Source organism: Lepisosteus oculatus, chromosome 14, assembly GCF_040954835.1.
Source record: "Lepisosteus oculatus isolate fLepOcu1 chromosome 14, fLepOcu1.hap2, whole genome shotgun sequence".
In the NCBI taxonomy this organism is placed as follows: domain Eukaryota; kingdom Metazoa; phylum Chordata; class Actinopteri; order Semionotiformes; family Lepisosteidae; genus Lepisosteus; species Lepisosteus oculatus.
In genome coordinates, this window is record NC_090709.1 from 21,738,460 (window position 1) to 21,760,725 (window position 22,266).

Consider the following 22,266-nt stretch of genomic DNA (forward strand, 5'->3'; position numbering starts at 1 on the left):
CTGCGTGTTCTCTCCAGCGGGTCGTTTCCTACACCGCAGGGGCTGATCGAACCGGGGTCTCCCAATCGTCACAGAAGTGTGTGTCATTTTGGGTGGTGGTGGGGGGGTGCATCGGGGATACTGCGCCCCGAGGGGATAACCTCTCACCTTACTCCGGACGAAGGGAGAAGACCTGTACCTTCACGAGTCCGGGTTGTGAAAACTTCTTCTGGCAGTTCAAAACGTTTCGAAGAGACTACAGCGCTACCCTGTTTTCCATTTCTATCGTGTATTATTATACAGTCATAAGTATCTGTACTGATCACAGATCCCCCTCTCACTACCAGGACTGAAGCCCAGTGCAGCACGAATAATAATAATAATAATAATTAATCCGTCTGGACTCTCCACTCAGAGCTCTTCCCAGGTCAGGGGGATCCCCTCCAGCCCCCCCAGTGTGCAGCCCCCACGTGGATGATGCTCCAGTCCGCTCAGCACACAGCAGCTCTCAGTGGGGAGGAGAGCAGAGGGATGGAGCCAGTTCAGAGAGGGGGGGTGATAAGGAGGCCATGATGGGTCAAGACCAGGGGGGGAATCAGGCCAGGACACTGGGGTAACACCCCTACTCCTCTCCAGAAACACCCCGGGATTGTTAATGAGCACAGAGAGTCAGGACCTCGGTTTGACGTCTTATCCGAAGGACGGCGCCTGTTTACAGTCCAGTGTCCCCCGTCACTATACTGGGGCATCAGGACCCACACAGACCGCAGGGTGAAAGCGCCCCCTGCTGGCCCCACTCACACCTCTCCCAGCAGCAACCTCAGTTTTTCCCAGGAGTCTCCCCTCCAGGTACTGACCAGGCTTCTACCTGCTGGGCTCCAGTGGGGAGGGGGCTGCTAGCTGGGAGCTGCAGGGTGAGATGGCTGCTGGGCAAACGATGGCTAAAGAGCTTCCTAGGACACCCTGGAGTTCGTGGTCAACTTCCTTCTCTTCAGACGGAGGTGGCTTGAAATCTGTCTCGTTTCAAGGAGTATTGGACACGATGCCCCCCTTGCTTTAGCCCCGCTAACTGGTGGCACGCCGACAACGAGGGCTCTCGGCCTCAATCCATCAACCACAAACTCTCCGGGATGAAAGAGAAAGACAGACTCTGTTTGTTCGTTTCGGGGGGGGAGGGAGAAAACCAAAAGCTTTTTTTAAAAAACATTTTAATGATGCTTAACAAAAGAACAAAAATTACAATACAGATTAATGTCAAGGGACACCCCCCCCCCCCCCCCCATCTTACGATCATCACAGGACCTTAAAATAATACTTAATAATACAAGGTCATGCAGACGATCTGAGGACTCAGGTGGAGATAATGTGAAAGTTTTCCACAGTCCAGTCTGGGGTCCCTCAGCTTCAGTCCAGACTGGGGTCTGGGGTCCCTCAGCTTCAGTCCAGACTGGGATCTGGGGTCCCTCAGCTCCGGTCCAGTCCAGTCTGGGGCCCCTCAGCTCTGGTCCAGTCCAGTATGGGGCCCCTCAGCTCCAGTGCAGTCCAGTCCAGTCTGGTGTCCCTCAGCTCCAGTGCAGCCCAGTCTGGGGTCCCTCAGCTTCGGTCCAGCACAGTCTGGGGTCCCTCAGCTTCGGTCCAGCACAGACTGGGGTCCCTCAGCTTCGGTCCAGACTGGTGTCCCTCAGCTTCGGCCCAGCACAGACTGGGGTCCCTCAGCTTCGGTCCAGACTGGGGTCCCTCAGCTCCAGTGCAGTCCAGACTGGGGTCCCTCAGCTTCGGTCCAGCACAGACTGGGGTCTCTCAGCTTCGGTCCAGACTGGGGTCCCTCAGCTTCAGTCCAGCACAGTCTGGGGTCCCTTAGCTTTGGTCCAGTCCAGTCTGGGGTCCCTCAGCTTCGGTCCAGCACAGCCTGGGGCCCCTCAGCTCCAGTCCAGTCCAGTCTGGGGCCCCTCAGCTTTGGTCCAGCACAGTCTGGAGTCCCTCAGCTTCGGTCCAGCACAGACTGGGGTCCCTCAGCTTTGGCCCAGCACAGACTGGGGTCCCTCAGCTTCGGTCCAGCACAGACTGGGGTCCCTCAGCTCCAGTCCAGTCCAGTCTGGTGTCTCTCAGCTCCGGTCCAGTGCAGTCTGGGGTCCCTCAGCTTCGGTCCAGCACAGTCTGGGGTCCCTTGGCTCCAGTCCAGTCCAGTCTGGTGTCCCTCAGCTCCAGTCCAGTCCAGTCCAGTCCAGTCCTTGGTGGGGAAGGCGACTCCGATCTTAGCTGGCACAGAACCAGGAAAGGAACCTGGAAAGAATATTGTTATTGCAGGTGTGAGGGACACAGACACGGACATCACCATGACATCAAACAGCAAGAGGAGACTCCTTCTTGAATCACAGACACGACCGGGCGGCGTCCCCCTGTCTGCTCACCTGCACCTCCTCTTCTTCTTCTTGTCCTTCCCGGCAGCCTGCTCCTCCTCTCCCTCGCTCTTCCTCTCCTGACACACGGTCTCCGCCGCCTCCATCGGCTCGTCCTTATCATCTGTCTCCACCGACATGCAGCTCAGGGACTTTAAAAAGACGCACCAGCACTTCTGAAGCAGAGACAGGAGAGTCACGTTAAGAGTCGGACTGGACACTCCAGGACATGAACACTGCACTGAGAGAGAGAGGGGTTCATACACACACACTGACTGGACACTCCAGTACATGAACACTGCACTGAGAGAGAGAGGGGTTCATACACACACACTGACTGGACACTGGACAGGAGTAAAGAGAGAATCAGAGCATTACCCACTTTCTTTTTCTTCTGTCTCACAGGAGGTGGTGATTGGACCTCCTCCAGCTGGAGTCCGAGTAGGGAGAGAGGGGGCAGGAGAGGGACAGCACAGGGAGAGAAAGAGAGAGACAGGTGAGTCAAGTGTCCCAAGAGTACAGAGACTCTGCTGAGATCACACTCGCAGTGAGTGAGCCTGGGTGTAGCCCACTAATACTGACCCACTGTACACCATAGGACAGAGAAGAGGAGGAGGAGAGAGACACACTGCCTAGACACCACAGGACAGAGAGGAGGAGGAGAGAGACACACTGACTGGACACCACAGCACAGAGAGGAGGAGGAGAGAGACAGTGACAGACAGGGCTGACAAGACAGACAAGATGGCGAAACTCCACCACAGACAGGACAGGAGGCAGGGTGGGACCAGCACTGACCTTCTTCCTCTCTCCTGCCGGAGGAGCTGTCTCCACCTCCTCTTCCTCCTGCAAGTCAAGAGACAGGCTGAGAGAGAGACGGGCTGGTGGGACATCGGCGAACAGAGCTGAAGGCAGAGAGCCGGGGAGACAGGCCCATCTGGGACAACGCAGGACAGACAGAGAGACAGACAGAAAGGAAGGAGAGAGAGACACAAAGATGAAGGCACAGAAAGACAGCAGGCAAAGAGAAAGATTGAGATTGAGGGACAAACAAACCGAGAGAGAGAGCGGAAGGAGAGAGAGAGAGGAAGGAGAGAGAAGGACAGACAGACTGACAGACGGGGCTGAAAGAGAGAGAGACAGAGAGGCAGGGACAGACAGACAGCAGGACGAGAGAGAGACAGAGATCGAGGGACAATAATTTGGTTTCGAAATTTATTCTGAAAATATACAATCATTCACTCCTGAAAAATATCGAGTTCAAATTATACATTATGTACAATATTGTAATCAACATATGGCTAATCATCAAAAATAAAAAAAAACTGTACTGGGGGACACAGCTGGCTGTGCTGTTCTGGACAGAACACACTGAGGTCCAGTTTCCACCTCCTGCAGGATCAAACAGCACCTCCACTGGCTCTCCAGTGAACAGAGGGACAGACAGAGAGGCTTCAGGCTGCAGGGTGACATTGTCTCTGTGAGCTGAAAGACAATCAGGACAGAGGATGATATAAGAACACACTCTGTCAAGAATATAGAGCCCTCTAGTGATCCTACTGTAGACCTGCTCACCACCCACAGTGACGATCACAGTGCTGATACTGCTTCCATTAAGGTCCCTCACTGTGTAGTTGCCCTGATCAGCTGGAGTGAGGGAGCGGAGTGTCAGAGAGCTGTTCTGCACTGACACTCACTGTTCGTACCTGGGGCCAGGGAGCCCTGCGCTGCTCAGTAAGACTATACGATTCCGGACAGATCGTGCAGGATCAAACAGCACCTCCACTGGACCAGCAGTGTGGAGGGGGGAGACAGAGAGGCACCAGGCTGCAGGCTGTGGACTTCTGAGTGAGCTGAAAAGGGACAGGTAGAAACATGTTGAATATTTAGTTTTACAACAATACCTTGAGTTTGGACTGCGATCAGCTTCATTTTGTATTTCAGCTGTGAAAATGCAATTTCAAAAATGCACGCCACAGTCATGTTAGGTTCAAGTTACAGTTGCATCACAACTCAATACATTTGCAATTCACTTCTGAGATAATTGTTCCTGGTGTTTGTGTTGTGTATGCCTTGCAATGGAGGGGTGAGAAATAATGGACTTATTACATTATAATGAATAATAATTGCTTACACTTATATAGTGCTTTTCTGGACACTCCACTCAAAGCGCTTTGCAGGACATGGGGACTCCCCTCCACCACCACAAATGTGCAGCATCCACCTGGATGATGGGACGGCAGCCATAGTGCACCAGAACGCTCCCCACACACCAGCTATGAGTGGGGAGGAGAGCAGAGTAATGAAGCCAATTCATAAATGGGGGTTATTAGGAGGCCATGATTGGTAAGGGTCAATGGGAAATTTGGCCAGGACACTGGGGTAAAACCCCTACTCTTTTCGAGAAACACCCCGGGATTTTTAATGACCACAGAGAGTCAGGACCTCGGTTTTACGTCTCATCTGAAGGACGGCACCTGTTTACAGTTTTTCCAGTGTCCCCGTCACTATACTGGGGCATTAGGACCCACATGGGCCACAGGGTGAGAGTTCCCCCTGGTGGCCCCACTAACACCTCTTCCAGCAGCAACCTTAGTTATTATTGTGAAGAATGAAAGAATATTAGGAACATGAAAAGGTTGAATGTTTTAAATGCGTTTTTTTACTGAAACATCCGCTACAGAGATGCGCACACACGTCATTACAAACGCACACCTGCACAGAGACGTCCTCAAGCGCCTTGTTCACAATTATGGGCTCCAATAGGAACAAAAAACGCCAGCCTGACAACTCGAGCATTCAAACCAAGAACCCAAAACGTACTTATGATGGCAGCCTGTGCAGAAAAGCAGAAAGAACCACAAGCCTTCTCTATTGGGAGGAAAAACACACACTCCCTCTCTCACACTCCTGATTTCCTTAAATAGCTCATTCTTCATCTCTGGCTCCTACATACAGTATAGCAGCGCTCAGTCTGCTTTGAATAAGCCATAAATCTAAGATTTGTTTTATCTGTTCCTCTTGTCTAGGCCTAGAGCTGCTTTTCATAAAAGAGCTGTTTGCATAAATAGCTAGGGTTACAGCTGAAGACACCAGCTTCATCCCCCAGTGTGTTATACGTCGGGAGCAAGAGAAGAGGGCCAGGCCGTGCCTTTTCATAGATTTTTCTTCTGAAAAGTCAGTTTCTCAGAGGCAGATTTAGCCCCTCATGCATTGTAGAGAGATAGACACGCCCGCGCGCGAACAGTTAGAGCTGCACCCTCACACAGAGTCAGACCCGCACAGACACATCCTCTTGTTTAAACAAATACACAAACCTGACGGCGCTCACAATGATCCAGACACACACACACACACACACACACACACACACACACACACACACGACATCAGTAGTCACACTTGCACACTGGACCCCAGCTCAGTCCTCACCTCCAGCTCCTGCGAACCGCTTCGAACAAACTGTATTAAGAAAATTAGGTTGCGTTTCGGTAGCAGGCCATCCTGGGCACCAGTGTGAGTTACACACTCATTTGTAAAAGCCCTTCCGCATCGTCGGGCATGCTTCACAGTGCTGGACCTGGGGTGTGGGTGCTGTCTGTGTGGAGTTTGCATGTTCTCTCCCTGGTCTGTGGGGGTTTCCTCCAGGTGCTCCAGTTTCCACCCACAGTCCAGGGACAGGCTGCCACTTTCACTGGGCAGTGCACCGTCACCGTGGCAGCATGGCGGGTCGGATCTGATTTCAGTCTTTATTTCCTTTTTTAGAGATCCTGTAACCAGGACCTGTTCACTGCCACGACGGACACAAGGAACAATAAAGCCGAAGTCTTGTTTCCCACAAGAAACAACAAAACCGAAGTATTGTTCGATGTGCCGGTACAAACTTTTAGGTTATATAGTCCTTCCTTGCTGCTTCAGACGTCATTCGGTGTTATGGTAAGGGGGGGTCGTGGTATTTGGCCAGTTAAGAGACCCTGGCCAAATGGTCAGTTTAAGATTATGCCCCCTCGCATCTGGAATCCTTATCAGTTAACCCCCTTTCCTGCCATAAACCCCTGTTGCTTAGAAGTCTAATTTTCAGGCAGAACTGACTTAAGTTAACCGTATTTACATCTTGTCTCTTACTTCAGCCCTCTTCCATTTGCTAGTTAAAAGTTGTACAACCCATTTGTATGCGACAAAAGAAGCCGGTCTGTTTCTGCCCGGTTTCGAACCAAAGGCCTTTCGCATGCGAGGCGAACATGATAACCACTACACTACAGAAACAGTGGTAAGACGTGCCCAGCGGCCCATTGCTGAGCTTCGCCAATGCGTTTCAGCTGCTTCCAGTGCCTTTATTGGAGTGCGCTGATGGACCGTGCTCTCTCTCCAGAGACCAGCACGCCTGTCATGGATGGAGCAGGAAAGACGGCGCCACATTCTACAGCCCTCTCCACGCAATCGACGAAATCGGGCTACTGAAGTGGAGAAAATCGCCTCTCCAGAAAGTGCAAATATCATCTTGGAGAGTATAAATCCTATTGCCGAAGGTCAGCCCTGTCTACCAGAGTAACCCTCCCACCTCTTGCAGCGATGATCAGCTCGTCTCACACGCGAGAAGTCTTCTGTTGGAAACAAGCGCCTCCTCTTCTCGCGCGTTTTGCACGTTCGAGTGGTTTTAATGCGGCTCCTTCGTACACGGTGCTGATCTTTTGGAAAGCAGGAGGCAAAACTGACACATTCCCATACCGGGAGTATGGAGTTTTCAACCCGGGGCGCCTGGGAGAAAACCAGGAATCCTAACCGCTAGACCATATGGGAGCACACAACCCCGCTGTTCCGGGCATCATGCAAGCAAACTACATAAATATGAGAAAACACGCAAGAGAGTTGTCACTCAGAGTGTCGAAGGGTAGATGTATACTGGGGCTCAGATGAAATGCAACGTCAGGACTTTTCCGAATTATGTCACACGAAGAGAGCACAGCCTTTTCCGCCCTGCCACGTGTGTATCGGTAACTTGCCGTGATCGTATAGAGGTCAGTACTTTGCGTTGTGGCCGTCCTGATGTACCCCGGTCTCCCGCGTGACAGGTGGGGATACTCGCCACTATACTAACGAGGAAGACATCGCTCTCTGCTTAGTGTGCAAAACACTTACTTGCAGCATTGTGGGTGCTGTGGTTTAAATGCTATTGGTTTGTGAACAGAATACCCCTATCCCAGTGCATTGTGCCACATTAAATAAAAGCACGAGAAAAAGAGATTCAGAATGCAAAGCTGTGTCAGTGTTCTGTGTAAAAAATCGGTTTGAACATCATGGGAGCTGTTTTTAATAAGCTGCTGAGTAAAGAATATTTTAATATTCCTGCTGTCAGTAGTATTGTGAATATAGTTGACTCTTACCTGAATGAAAACAGGACATAAAGGAAGGGTTTCAGAATTCAGACAAAGCTTTATTCCCCTGCTTACAGTCTGAGTAATTGGAGACTGCGCTATTCTTTTGCCTATGGTCATATACAAGTTTTTCGCATGAAGCCGTATTGAACAGTATTTGTCGCGTTGTGAACTTGTGTATACAGCGGTCCCCCGGGTTCCAGTTAGTGCGTAATTACGCATCGATGAAAAACCGGAGGTTTAAAAAAAGATCATTAGCTCACTGATACTTTGATGTAGAGGCTGTGGAAATATCCACATGTCGTGGTCTTTAAAATGCATTTGGTTTGAAGGCGTTCTGTGCTTCCGTTGCGAAGATATGGACAAAAGAATATTCGCAATCGGGCTACTGAAGTGGAGAAAATCGCCTCTCCAGAAAGTGCAAATATCATAGAGGTAGAGGTAGGGAGAGAGGAGGAGTACAAATTCAAGCAGAGGCCTGAGTGGAGCACTGTCGTATGGCCCTGACATCAATCCCTCAACTCTCTGCATAAAGCAGTGTCTTATGGCCATGACATCCCACCCCCACCACTCTCAATGGAAAGCACTGTCGTATAACCATGACATCCCACCTCCACCGCTCTCTGCGAAAAGCAGTATCGTCAGGCCCTGACATCCCACCCCCACCACTCTCTGCATAAAGAAGTGTCGTATGGCCCTGACGCCCACCCCTCCACTCTCTGCGTTAAGCTGTGTTGTCAGGCCCTGACATCCCACCTCCTCCATTCTCTGTGTGAAGCAGTGTCATATGGCCCTGACATCCCGACCCCGCCACTCTCTGTGTAAAGCAGTGTCATATGGCCCTGACATCCCACCCCCACCACTCTCTGCGGAAAGCACTGTCATATAGCCCTGACACCCACCCCTCCACTCTTTGAATAAAGCAGTGTCGTCAAGCCCTGACATCCCACCCCCGCCATTCTCTACGTAAAGAAGTGTCATATGGCCCTGACACCCACCCCTCCACTCTCTGCGTTAAGCTGTGTTGTCAGGCCCTGACATCCCACCCCCGCCACTCTCTGTGTAAAGCAGTGTCATATGGCCCTGACACCAATCCCTCCACTCTCTACGTAAAGAAGTGTTGTATGGCCCTGACACCCACCCATCCACTCTCTGCGTTAAGCTGTGTTGTCAGGCCCTGACATCCCACCTCCGCCACTCTCTGTGTAAAGCACTGTCGTATGGCCCTGACATCACACCCCCACCACTCTCTGCGTGAAGCACAGTCATATAGCCCTGACGACCACCCCTCCATTCTTTGCATAAATCAGTGACGTCAAGCCCTGACATCCCACCTCCGCCACTCTCTACGTTAACCCCTGTTAACTCGCTTGCTGAATGATCTCTCAAGAAATCCCTGGTGAGATTCAACAGGTGTTTTCTTCAACAGCCACTAAAAGTCTGATGACCTTCTCTGGATTTCCTGAATATGATGTAAAATTAGTTCAAATCATTTGGTAGTTAACAGAACAAAATGCTTTGGAGGTACATTTAAAACAGCAGAGCAACACTGTAGCACTTCGTGTGTGACTGAATTTAATTGTGTAAACCTGGCTCTCTATGAACACGAGCAAAGAGTTCTCACTCAACAGAAGATTGCGATGTGAGCACAATAATATAAGACATCTGGTGATGGCAGGGATTGAACTCAGAACTTCATACATGAAAAGCATGCACTTTACCACTGAACTACACCCCCTATGGCACAGATGGTGGAACTGACTTAAAGATGTGCATATGTTCACTGACCACAATCCACCCCTTCATGAATAATTGAAATGAATAATTTATTTTTATATCCAGTCACATGGGCGACGGTGGTTGATTCTTCAACGGGGGAGAGCGTTTTTCTTCCTCCTTACTCGACTGTCTTTCAATTATGTTTTCTTTGAAATCTTTTTGCATCTTTTAAGTGCTTGCGATTAAATTACGCATAGAAAAACAGCAGTACAGTTGATGTTCATGGACCGATGCACACAACTCCAGTGATAAAGCCCTGTCTGTAAATATTGTAGAAGAACGTAAAAGGGCGAAACAACGCTCCAACCACGGGAATGGTAACAAGAAGGATCGTGTTCTTATTTAATATGTGCTTTTGAATTGCCTTGTCAATACACACAGGCTTTAGAGATGGACAAATAATTTACAGTGGTGTTTGTAAACAAAGATGGAACATGTTTTTTTCTATACCAGGAAGAAAGGAGCAGACTCTTAAACTTTAAGAGACAGAAACAACACCTCATCACAGCTAACACTAATTAAAACAACATCACAACAGAAGAGTGAAGCCTTGAGTGAATCAAATTAGTTTTCATTGGTCGTCTGTGTCTTCATAACTTTGTAGGTGAGAGAGAGGATTGCTAAAATGTGCGGGTGCTTCTTAGAAGTGTGTTGGTAGTACAGGTGACTTCCAAATAATTGAGCCGGGTTTTAATCCCGGCCAGTGCATCCCCAAAACTTTTCAAGATAATCTGTTATCCGGTAGCACATCTCCTGAAACTAACATTCGAGGTAGGAAGCGTGCTCTTAAACACCAAAACACTCAAAAAGGAAGAAGCAGATCTCTGTACACAAGACAGTAGTGCGATATTAGAATTTCTGAGTTCTTGATGGATTCAGGCTCCTTCTCAGAGGTCCTTGCTCGCCAAATAACTTTACATCTGAGGAAGAGCACCACGGAAAAAAAACCCAACTCAACAAGCGAGCGTGTTGGTTGCTCTTGCTCTTAATGCAAGGAGCTGTTTTTTTTTCCTCGCAATAATCATTATTAACCAAAAACAGCAGCACAGGTAAGTCGCATTTGTGATTATGTCACTTCTCTGCTTCAGCAAGGTCAATAAAAGACTCTGAAAGTAGTAAAGCAAAACTGAACTCAAAATCATATTAGGAATTCTGAGCGATATCTCCATACAGGTAATCCAATAAGAACGTTGAAATATTTGAATATAATCTCTCTATATATTTCGCTGCTTTTTACCCGGAGTAAAACTATTGGATTGAAGGAATGCTAACCGCTGGGTTAAAATGTATAGTTGTTATTTGGAGAAATCTGTAAACTCGTGATCTTATATGTTTTAAAAGACAGCACAGGGAAAAACGACAGTGCTGATTATTTTCCAGAGACAGAGCACTGATGACCTCTCCGAGCTGATTGATAAAGCCCACCCAGTGGATAGTCTAGCAGAACGTCAAAGAACATTCACCTTTGTATCCAAAGAAACGACAGGAACAACATCAGGAAGCACAATCAATTCCCCTTTTAAATCTTTCCTGTAAGGTATGCTATGTGAATCCATGAAGTTAATCCTCTGATCTCTTTTGATCACGAACAAAGTATTTCTGATGGAGCGCTATGTTCAAAGATTTAATAAGCTTTACCCCTGCCAACGATTCGGCGTGAAGAATTAAAAGTTTCACAGACAAAAGCAGCTCACCACCACAGCCAATATTAAATGTACTTGCCGGTACACTATCATGTGCACTGCCTCAAAAGTGATCTCGGCAGACGTTGTTCCCTACATAAAGCTGAACGTGCCAAAGAGAATTTCTGTTGAGAAAACAAAATATTTTTTCTGCCTTGATGTTAAGCCTGTCTTTTAGAAAGTCTATCTCTAAACACCTCCCGCAGCCTAACAAAAAGCGCTTTTACTGATTGTATTGCAGGTCTTAAAACATTAATATTTGGCAGCAGTGGAATTCAAACCCACGCCCCCAGAGAGACTGGAGCCTAAATCCAGCACCTTAGACAGCTTGGCCACGCTACCTTCCTCCATACCCATCTTCCTCACATTGCTGGCTTGGACTAGGGGGGGCTTCAGCTCTTGTCGTCAGATCTAATGATATCATGACATGTGGAAGTGACTGCACCTTCATCTTCCGAGATGCTTTCAATAACAGAAACGCTACTTTCACTGGCACAAACACAGCAATAATGAAGGTGGTGGGATTCATCCTTTGTGCTGTTTGTAGGGGTGCAACTCTACGGTGATCTGCTGACTTGAAGAGCAAAAATCAAAATCCTCTGCTATTACTGTTGCTTTTTTCATAGTTTCTTCAAATCCTTCATTTGAACGTAGATTTTGAAGGATATTGATGATAATACCACATAAATTGTGGTTTTCTTGTGATCGCCAATTTTATTCAAATACCAGTCTTTTTTACAGTTCCTTGCATGTTTCACAAGGTATAATAGCCCCCTTCGCATCCTCAGCTAACATATTTTAAAATTACAATAGCTTATACAGCATGCATGTTTACATTTATATTAAAATTAAAGTAAATATACAAGAATACATACAGTGCTAACCCAATAATTCTTGTCAGGTTCTCCAACAAATCTGCGTTGTTATTTTAACATGTTTCAGCTGAGGGTGCAACAGGAGTAAAAATGAATTTTCCCGCCAGCCATTCAAAGACCAAATTCCATGAGTGAACATTATTTTCTCAGATGTTGCCGGAATTGGACTTTGCCGGTGGTATTGAATTATGTCCACAACTGTTGTAGTAGTTCCTTCTTGAAATTCGACACGTGCAAAGCACTCGTAATATCATAGATGTTAAAGTTCGCTGAGTCTATTCGAGTCATGGTGTGTATCCCTGCCTATCATTGGGAGACGGGTAGCTTTTTTACACTCAGATTCCAATCTTCAATGCTTTGTGTGAGAGCTTACATAACTTTCATTTTCTCACAATTTCTGACGATTGTTCCAAAGGGGCACCCTGTCAATTCCGAATACTTTTCAAAAATCTGCCTGCATGTTTGATTATTGTCATTTAATTTAGAAAAAGTTCAATATTGATCATAACTAAAGAAAATAATGATCAAGAACAAAAAAGGGATAAAGATGCAAGTCGATCTTGAATCAGAGCTGGGTGACACGGGCTTCTGTTCTGATATGGTTGTATGAGAAACAGGAGGAATCGCCAATCTCCTATAGAACATGAGTTGAATCAGGAGTGAGACATTTAGTATACTCGTGCATATGTCAACGCCTGACCTACATCGTAAAACTAACATTAAGTTGTCAGAGACATTCATTTATATACAAACAAGAGACAGACCAAGTAATAATTCTACATTAGTTCAGGTGGGTAAACCTGAACTAACTAACTAATAAACCTTTTAATAATTCTACATTAACGTGTCCTACATTGATCAGACTAATTGACATGGTCTGATTCAGAGCCTGTGCAGTTCGTGCTAATTACAACAAGGACAGTTCTGATCCCTCATCACCGAACTGAACACAAGTTCAGCTGTTCTCCAGTTTTGTTACGCATGGTTTTTCATTGCAATTGAGTTCAGAGCTGGAGCTGATCTCCAGACAGTACAGTGTTTTGGGTAAGTTGTCGAAATTCGCATGAGGCTGCAGACAACTTACCCAAAGTGTTTTCTATAGCTTTCAGGTGGAGTTCATTTATATAAAAGAACGTAAGTGGTATAAACGCAACAAGCCAGACGGCAGTCGAACCTCTAATTTTCTGACGCGAGGCCTGACGCGTTATTCATTATGCCACTGACCCTGCTATTGTAGTGCTAAAAAAACACGTTTTCTACATTTATGTCTGTTCACTCTAAAAACTCTAAAAAAGACAAAGGGTTTGTGTGTCGCGCTAAAATTCCGCTTCATTTCGAATGCAAATAAAAACCGTTTTGTTCCAAGAAATCATAGATTTGTCACATCCTTCATACTATACTTCTCTCTTGTATTAGTAAAGCATTTTGATTTAAACTGAACAATATATGAAAGGTTTCATCTATACACTTACACATAATAAGTATACGAATAAATAATCGGAAGAAGCCGCAGCTCAGGTATTAGAGAGATTTAAAATCGGATCGGAGGATTTAGAGTCCAGACTGCAAACCAACAGCTTACACAGGTCTTTTATAGAACCGTTTTGATTTCCTTTGCTTTGTCCCTGTGATGTCATTGTCCTGCTCGCAGCCGAGCCCGACACACGTCTGTTTTTTGTCGCTGGGCGCACACCCTGCGGTCCATGCGGGTCCTAATACCCCAGTACAATGAAGGGGACCCTAAACGGTAAACAGGTGCCGTCCTTCGGCTGAGACGTAAAACCGAGGCCCTCTGTGATCATTCAGGAGAATGGTGGTGGTGGAGGGGAGTCCCCATTACCTGTAAAGCGCATTGAGTGGAGTATCCAGAACAGCGCTATATAAGTGTGCGCAATAATAATAATAATAATAATTATTATTATTATTGTAATGTAAAATGCAATAAAAAATAAAAAAATATCAAACTTTGATTCAAAATAGATTAATATAAAAACTGATAAAGCTAATGCTTTTTTCAGGGCTATAGCTGTAGCTGCGAGAAGCTTAAAAGCGCACAAGTGATCTGTCTTTCGTCAAAGTAATTGCCGGAGCAGTAAGACGCAGAGCACCATCCAGCAGCTGTAGACGATGTTCGGGGAAGAGCTAATTCTGTTTTTAGCACAGGGAGTGAGAATGAGCTCAGTCCGGCTCCGAGCAGAATCCATCCTGGTTTGGTTACAGTGCGCCTGAGGATCTTTGGATCGCAACGTAAAAAAAACAATTGCTCACATCGTGTGACTTCCACGACAGGAAGGAAAGATATCACTTGAAAAAATCAGAACTGAAGATTTGGATCCTGGGCCTCAATTTGATCAAATTATTAAAATAATAATTATTAAAATATCAGATGTGTTTGCCTTTGTAAGCATTTGTTTAAAAAATAAGTTCACAATACGATAAAAACACAGAAAGCACAAACTTCATAATACAACGATACAAAATCAATACCAAATCATTATGCCAATTAAGTACCTATCCTTTGAAAACAGAGAACACCTTTATATCTACAAAAAACTTGACATTTGTATGTATTTTTGAATTACAAAGCAGACAGTGTAGTCCCTTAATTCAAAGATCGGATCTTGGCCAAAACAAGACAATCAGACGTGGGCTGAATTCGGAACAGGAACCTCTACTTCGTCGTTTATTGAACTTTTGATAAATGTCTGAATGAAACAGATTCGCTTTTTTAACTCTTTGATTAAAGTACACAAAAAGCACCTTCCTTCGAGCTGGAATCGAACCAGCGACCTAAGGACTCCCTGCTAATTCTCCTACACTCCTCCTCTCGACCAACTGAACTATCGAAGGGATGGCGGGAGGCTCTCTGGCACATACTGTCCAATGGAGTGAAATGTTCCGGGTGATTTAAATCCCACTTCGACATCAATTTTCCAACTCGTTTCCTTAGTCTTGTTTACCTTGAATTTAAGCCACGAACCAGGATTCTACTGTATAAACTTCCAGGGATATTACAAAATGTTTGATGGGGCATCAATCATTCCAGGTGGAAATTGACTCCTTTTTTTTCTCGAGGGATCATATTAAACATTTCATTAGTATCGAGAGGAGGATCACCAGTAGACACAAAACAAACAGTTTCTTTCTGTCTTTATTAGAAAGTAGCGTTTGTGCTACATTAATAATATTTTCGTGGAAATAAAGAAGTTTCGAAATGTGGTTTTGAGTTAAATATTAGCGTGTTCATGTAATTAGTTTGTGTTTGTCATTACTATATATATATATTGCCATGTTACTAGAATTTGTAACTGAAGTTTACTAGTTGTGTTTTTTTTATGATGGTTAGACATTTGTTGATTACAATATTGTATATAATGTATAATTTGAACTACATATTTTTCAGGTGTGAATAATTGTATATTTTAAGAATACATTTCTAAAATAAATCATTGGCTTTATTTACTAGTTTCTACACCTATAAAAATCTTTCTTTGATGTATAATAGACCTTTAACTATATATGTATAGTAGTCTTCTAAATTTATCCGTATAATAGAACTACAACCATTTATGTATAATAAACATATAATCATAGATGTCTAATTGACGTATAACGATATACGTATATTAGAATTTCATTCTAGACCAGTTACGGAGCACAGTTACACGTCTGGTATGCGTTCAATAGTCGTATATTCTACATCTTTTGCCCACTGGGATGTGCCGATTTTAACTTGGCAAACCAAGATACACATTTTCTAATGAAACCTTAATTAAAAGAGTTTGTTTCTCGAAAGCGTGTTATGTAAAAAAAGAGAAAAACGAAAATATATGGATGGTAATCTTTCAAAGCTGAAGATTTTACTTTTGAAAAATTGACATTTTATGTACTGTATGCAGATGCATTCGCTGGTTTTAGAACTTTGCTGTACTTCCTGAATCATTTTCAGTATTATAAAGTGGGTGTAGATTTTTCTTTCAGGTTAGGACGCGAGTGTGTACATGTGTTTGATTTTCGTTTCACTGATTCTCATTGAAGATTTGGGAATTAACGACGAAAGAATCAGTTGCCTCGGAAAGCAGAAGGTTTGGTTCTCAACGATATTGAAGACACGCCCATGTAGAGCAGCGGGTGATGATTTGTGCTATAAAAGACCAAGTGCTCAAAGTGACGTCTGCGTTTACCGTTTAGACTTTTCATCTCGGGCGCACTTTTAGAAAGCAAAGATAGAGCAGTTGTGTTGAATCACATTATAACAGCTGTCAGCCGAGTGGCGCAGCGGAAGCGTGCTGGGCCCATAACCCAGAGGTTGATGTATTGAAACCATCCTCTGCTATGTACGATTGATAAGCATACCATCAGTTTAATGAAGTGCATTAAAACTGTTTTTTTTCTCTCGTGTGTATGAAAGCTTCACACTTAAGGTACTCTTTCATCTTTACCAATAGCAGATGCCCAAATGTATCTTTGGTTGTTCTGCGATCCTTCATAGCTTCCTCAATTCCTTCAAATGAACATCCATATCAAAGCAATTATGTATATATATATTACAATTAAGGTACATATTAAAAATATCAACGCACATTTGTATAATGCTCATTTAATAATGATTGTCAAGGATTGTCAAGTTCTCCAACAAATCTGTGTTCTAATTTTAAAATATTTTTGCTAAGGATACAACGGGTGTATAAATGAATTCTCCCAACAGCCAGTTAAAGAAAAATTCCACACGTGAAGATGGTTTTCTTGGACATTGACTTAGGTACTTATTTGTTTACTTGTTGTAGTTGCACACGAGTAAAACACAAAGATTTCCTGCCACATTCAAGAGGGTTTGCGAAGAAATCCCTTCAATTTTTAGCGGAGATTTTGTTTACATCATCACAATCTGAAGCACGTCCCTGAGTACGTTTGACCCACCAGCCCTTTGTTTAACAGCTGCACAGGGACACATTCCCGTTGCTTTTCACAACTCACATGTTTGTAGTTAAAGAAAATAAAATACTGTCATTTTCCTGCCAGCTGGCAGTATTTCTTCTGCACTGACCAAGAGTAACCAAGAACTTCATTTCATCTTTCGCAGGCTGTAATCTACAGAAAAGGAAGTGAATACTTGTATTAAGCTAAATCAAGCCGACGGAGTTGCACTGCTGTTGTTTTTCTCCACTTTTCGTTAAAAGGAGAAAAAAATCACTGGCATTTTTTGGAATAATTTCTTCTGTCCTGAGAAGCAAGATTTGTATTTTATCTTTCAGAAGTTGTATGAATTTCTTGAAGTTCAGAAACAACTTGTTCCAGAAAAGAAATTAACACTTGCTTCAAAGTAAATCAAGATGTCGGTGTCTCTTGCTGTGTGTGCTCTTATCTGTCCATCTCTCTATCCTCTTCTCTCTGGCAGTCTGTGTAGAGTATCTGAAGGGGATGTAACACCACTTGGAAAAGAAAAAAATTCTCAGGAAAATTCTCAGGCAGAATAAAAAATCATTATTCTCTTCTCAGTCAGATTCACAGCTCAGACTCACACTCAGACAGGATCTCAACTCCGTACTGCTCTCTATCCTCACAATCCAGAACCAGAAGATATTCAGACAATCAGTGCTGCTACATGAACAATATCAGACAGAACAGCCTGGACTCATGTCACATTTCCCCCTTTTATCCTTCCTCCCAGCCCTCTTAGAGACATAAAAGAGCTCCTGGTTCTCCTCTCTGTGAACTGGGCTCAGGGGTCACTGATCTGGCAGTTGTGGGCTCTGTTCCAGGTCGAAAGCAAGAAGGATCTATTAACGCTTTCCAGGACTTCCAGCCCTTCAGTATTACTTTCTTTACTGTATGTCAGCCTCCCAAAATGTTTATAAATGTTTTATGAGTGTGGAATTATCTTATTATTTATATACAGTATTTATGTAATAAACACCAGTAGTGACACTATGATCGGTATATTGATTATTTGTAGCCGATGGTCCGATGGTCGTGTCTACAATAGTGACCATTTGACCAGTCTGTAGCTCTGAGCAGTGGGACTCAGATCACACAGAAGACCTGTCTGTGTGATTCCATACCAGCCCTGGGATTCAGCTACTCTCACAAATGTCTCACAGACCGTCTTATAAATTTACAATTAGATGAAGTCATGTAACAGTTTTACAGATAATTTAAATAATCAGACAGCAGTTTTGGCAGTGGATACATCTCCACATGGGGGAAAGAAACTGAAATATATGTGCTCACTGTAAAGTAGGAAGAGGTGGTCAGACAAGCAAAACAACTTTGCAGATAATGTGAAGTGACATTGTTTTGTGTCAATCAGCTCACAGATTTCGCTTCATGTGCCTTAAGCTGTGCAATTTGTATGGTTGTTGAATGAGATTGATTTCTTCACAAGCCCAGTCAATTGCCAGGTGGAGAGCTTGCCGACACACACCTTCATGAAGACTCTCTTTAAGATTTCATTGTCAAGTCGCCTCCTTTGCATACAATAGTAGCACCGACACTAAGAGAAAGGATGAGAAATAGCGTTTATCAAGCGATTGCAGTGTTTGTTTGACTGAGGATCCTTGTGTGCTGAACTGGCCTCTGGAGAAGTGTAGTGCAGTAAAACAGAAGGTTTGTGTCACTCAAGATTGTTACAGAACAGAACAATACAATTACAATACTTTTATGAGAGTAAATATTACTGGTGCATCACAGTTCTTATAATGGTGAAAACAGGAGCACCTTCTCTACATTTTTGACTGAAGTATTTAAATGGAAAGAAATACTATCACTATGCAATTCATAAATGCAATTGACCTCCTCTAAATGTTCTAGTTTGATGAAACAATGTATGGAATTAGGTGACAATATCGGAATTCATTCAAATGCTCAGGATTAATTTTCAGCAACAAAAAAAGTGCTCGGAAATATTTTACAAGAATGAAACCTTACATTCACCTAAATAAACATTCACCATCTACATTAGCAGAGAACAGTAGGACAGAAGGTTAGTGTCACTGGACACTGCATCAGAGAGGCCGATCTCTTCTCCCTCATTATGCAGGCTTACCCACTCATGATGAACTGTCCTCCAGCGATACTCAGCTGCCATCATCGACTCAGACATGACGTTCATGTACATATTATACCTTAATATGGCACTGCGTTACAATAATTTGATCAAAACAACTGGTGAAAAAAAAGATAAAGACTTTGTCCAAAAAAGAAGCATTTATACCTTTCCTCTCCTACCAGCCATTACAAGTCACCTAGTTTTTAATTTAGAGCTAGATTAAAGCTCTAGTCTCTTTGGGGGTGTGAGTTGGAATCCCACTGCTGCCAAATAAGAAGCAAAAAACACACATTTGCTGCAGAAGTAACAGGAGAATTTGTGCCATTCAGCCTCATAGCGTGATGTCATTTTCTCATGCTCATTTTTAGATGCTTGTGATCGAATCTATGATTCTTATGAGTGTGCCCTCCATAAAGGTAGCACAGATATAACGTGCCAAGTTTTCAGAGAATCGCATTAAATACAGGTCAGAAGAAGGCGACAAAGTGTCCGCTAGGCAGTTCAGCTATTTCAACGGTGTTCTCTGTTGTTTAGGTCCAGAATGACACCCGTTACAACCAGGAAACACACAGTGTCAGGCATCAAAAAGACTTCCCAAAACCCTGATCCTCTCCTTGATCCGGTGATGGCATCCAGACATTTCCTGCAACAAAGCCAGGATACGGTCTTCAACAACACGAGTGAAAGGCTAATTCCCAACCTTTGCAATCCTTTGCAAAGAAGGACCGCATGTGCTCAGTGTTAAATGCGCTGTTCATTATTATTATTAATAATAATAATCTATACATTATATAGTGCCTTTAAAGGTGGCTTTTCAAAGTGCTTTACAGAATGAAACCAATAAAGTTAAAAAATACACAAGATAAGCAGGATGAGAATACACAGTTAGAGGAGACAATAGATGGTGGTATTAAATACAGTAGGAACAGAGGGGTAAAGAATAGTTCATTAAAGGCTCTTCTAAAGAAGAGGGTTTTGAGTCTGGATTTGAAGGAGTTTAGAGAAGGTGACTCTCTGATATCCTTGGGAATAAAGATCCAGAGCTTTGGTGCAAAACAGGAGAAGGCCCTGTCACCCATAGAGTGTAGATGGACTGGGGGACAGATAGGAGACCAGAATTAGAAGAGCAAGGTTGTGAGGTGGGGAGTAGGGCGATAACCCAGACAGGTACTGTGGTGTCAAGCCATGGAGAGCCTTATAGGTGAGCATGAGGATTTTGAAGTTGACAGGAAGCCAGTGCAAGGCGTCCAGGACAGGAGTAATGTGATCACAGTCCAGTGCTAATTTCTTTCTTGTGGCTGCTGGTTCATTTTCAACTGTGGACTCTTAAGAAGTCCTTTATTTGACTTGATCAACACTAATCCCTAGAGGATTTTGAAAGGTTGAATCAAAATGATACATGACTCTGGTGGGACTCAAACCCACAACCTTTGAATGACTTCATTCTATCAAAGCCTAGAAGTCCAATGCGCTCTCCATTGCGCCACAGAGCCAACCAATACATCGCTATATAAAACAGCTACAGAAAGCTGTAACTCATGCTTCTCCCGTTGTCTTTAAATTAAGCTCCATAAATATTGACAATGAGTGGCCTGTTGTCTACGAATAGATACCACTGGGATTCACACCCAGGGTCTCCTGGTTTTTAGTGAGGCGGCTTAACCAGCTAAGCCATGGTGCCAAACCTGCTAAATGTTATCCACAACTTCAAACACCTGTGAGAAACGGGCAACTGCAGTGTTACGCCTGCTGGCTCAACAGATAATCCTTTTCGAAGTTTAAGGAGAGGATTTCTTTGTCAATTCAATTAAACATTTTAGAAATGCTGAACGATTGATGTGTTTCACGCGCAGAAATATTTTATCGTTACGTACTTTTTCTGTGCAGTTAGTTCTCCTTCAACTCCGCCCAACAACAGAGGTCGTTTTTAATACAGGAGTAAAGGCACATTGCACATCAGCAAAACATCCCGTACAGGTTTAGGGAGAGCGACATCAGTGATTGGAAGGTTGGAAGTTTCGGGTCACTTTTTTATTATAGATTCAAGCAGCCCTGAATACCTTTTCAAGAAACATTTCAGAATCCCAGTCACGTCCAGTATGATTGCTACACAGGTCTACAGTATACAATCAGAATACTGTTTGTGCATTATATAAAACACACCGCCCAAAGCATTTCTAAAACAGGAATTACATGTTTCTGAATGGCCCTCCTTTATAAATAAAATAAAAGGTCTGAAGCCTGCTCCAAAGAAGCACTATATTCAGAGCTGACAAAGATGTGATAGGAAACATCTCAGAAAACGAAGATGCAGTCATTTCCACGCGTCGCACAACAAGAGCTGAACCCACCCGACTTTCTCCAAAAGAGTAAGGTGTAAGGAGTGTGGCTGGGTGGTCTAAGTGCTGGGTTTGTGCTCCATTTTCTTCACTGGGTTAGGTTTGAATCTTGCCGCTGCTAAGTGTTGGTGGGTTAAGACCTTCCTTCTATTGCGACGTCAATGGGTAAAAGCTTTGCTTGGCAGTCTGTCGAGAGACTGAACTAGGTGTTTCAAGATAGTCTTTGTCAGCTTAACATCAAGGCATAAAAAAGCATCAGCAATGCTCTTTGGTCCCTTCAGCATTGTGCAGGGAACAACATCTGCCGTGATCACTTTTGAGTCAGTGTGAATCGTAGTGTGCCGCAATTGTTTTTAAAATTGGTTCTGTAGTGTAAGAAAAACCGGCCGTTCAGGGACACCAAATATGTAACTGTAGTGGCTCTCTGAAGGCACCAGTTCTGTAGGGTTTGGGCATTTACTGAGACAATTATTAATTGTAGCAGTAAATCACAAAGTTGATTCTTTTGATGGCTTTAGAGTCCAACCATGCGACATAACTCAAACAACGCACACACACAGGTGCTAATACACGAGGATACATTTATTAATACATAGAATATGCATGTAAACCTAACAGATCTTATCGAGAGGGTTATCAAAATACAAAAGATATATATTCAATCAGTTACAAAGTGTTACACATATCAAGAGGACATACGTTCAGTATATCATTCATTAAGACTGTTTCGTAAAGTGAACTTGGTTACAACTTCTACATTAGATACTCAAAACAAGTACATAACTCTTAG

At 44.0% G+C, this 22,266-nt stretch overlaps 1 protein-coding gene and 2 non-coding genes across 3 annotated transcripts in view; all 3 read right to left on the minus strand.

Annotated features, from left to right (window-relative positions):
* The window catches only part of LOC138242777 (zinc finger protein 271-like), a 362,720-nt gene that overhangs the window by 241,871 nt on the left and 98,583 nt on the right, over window positions 1-22,266 (minus strand). The gene's annotated exons all lie outside the window — the stretch shown is intronic.
* Window positions 6,572-6,644, minus strand: trnaa-cgc (transfer RNA alanine (anticodon CGC)). The gene has a single exon. It is a non-coding gene; the product is annotated as a tRNA-Ala (tRNA).
* trnar-ucu (transfer RNA arginine (anticodon UCU)) lies at window positions 20,538-20,630 on the minus strand. Its single transcript has 2 exons — window positions 20,594-20,630; window positions 20,538-20,573 (listed from the first exon to the last, which is right to left on the minus strand). It is a non-coding gene; the product is annotated as a tRNA-Arg (tRNA).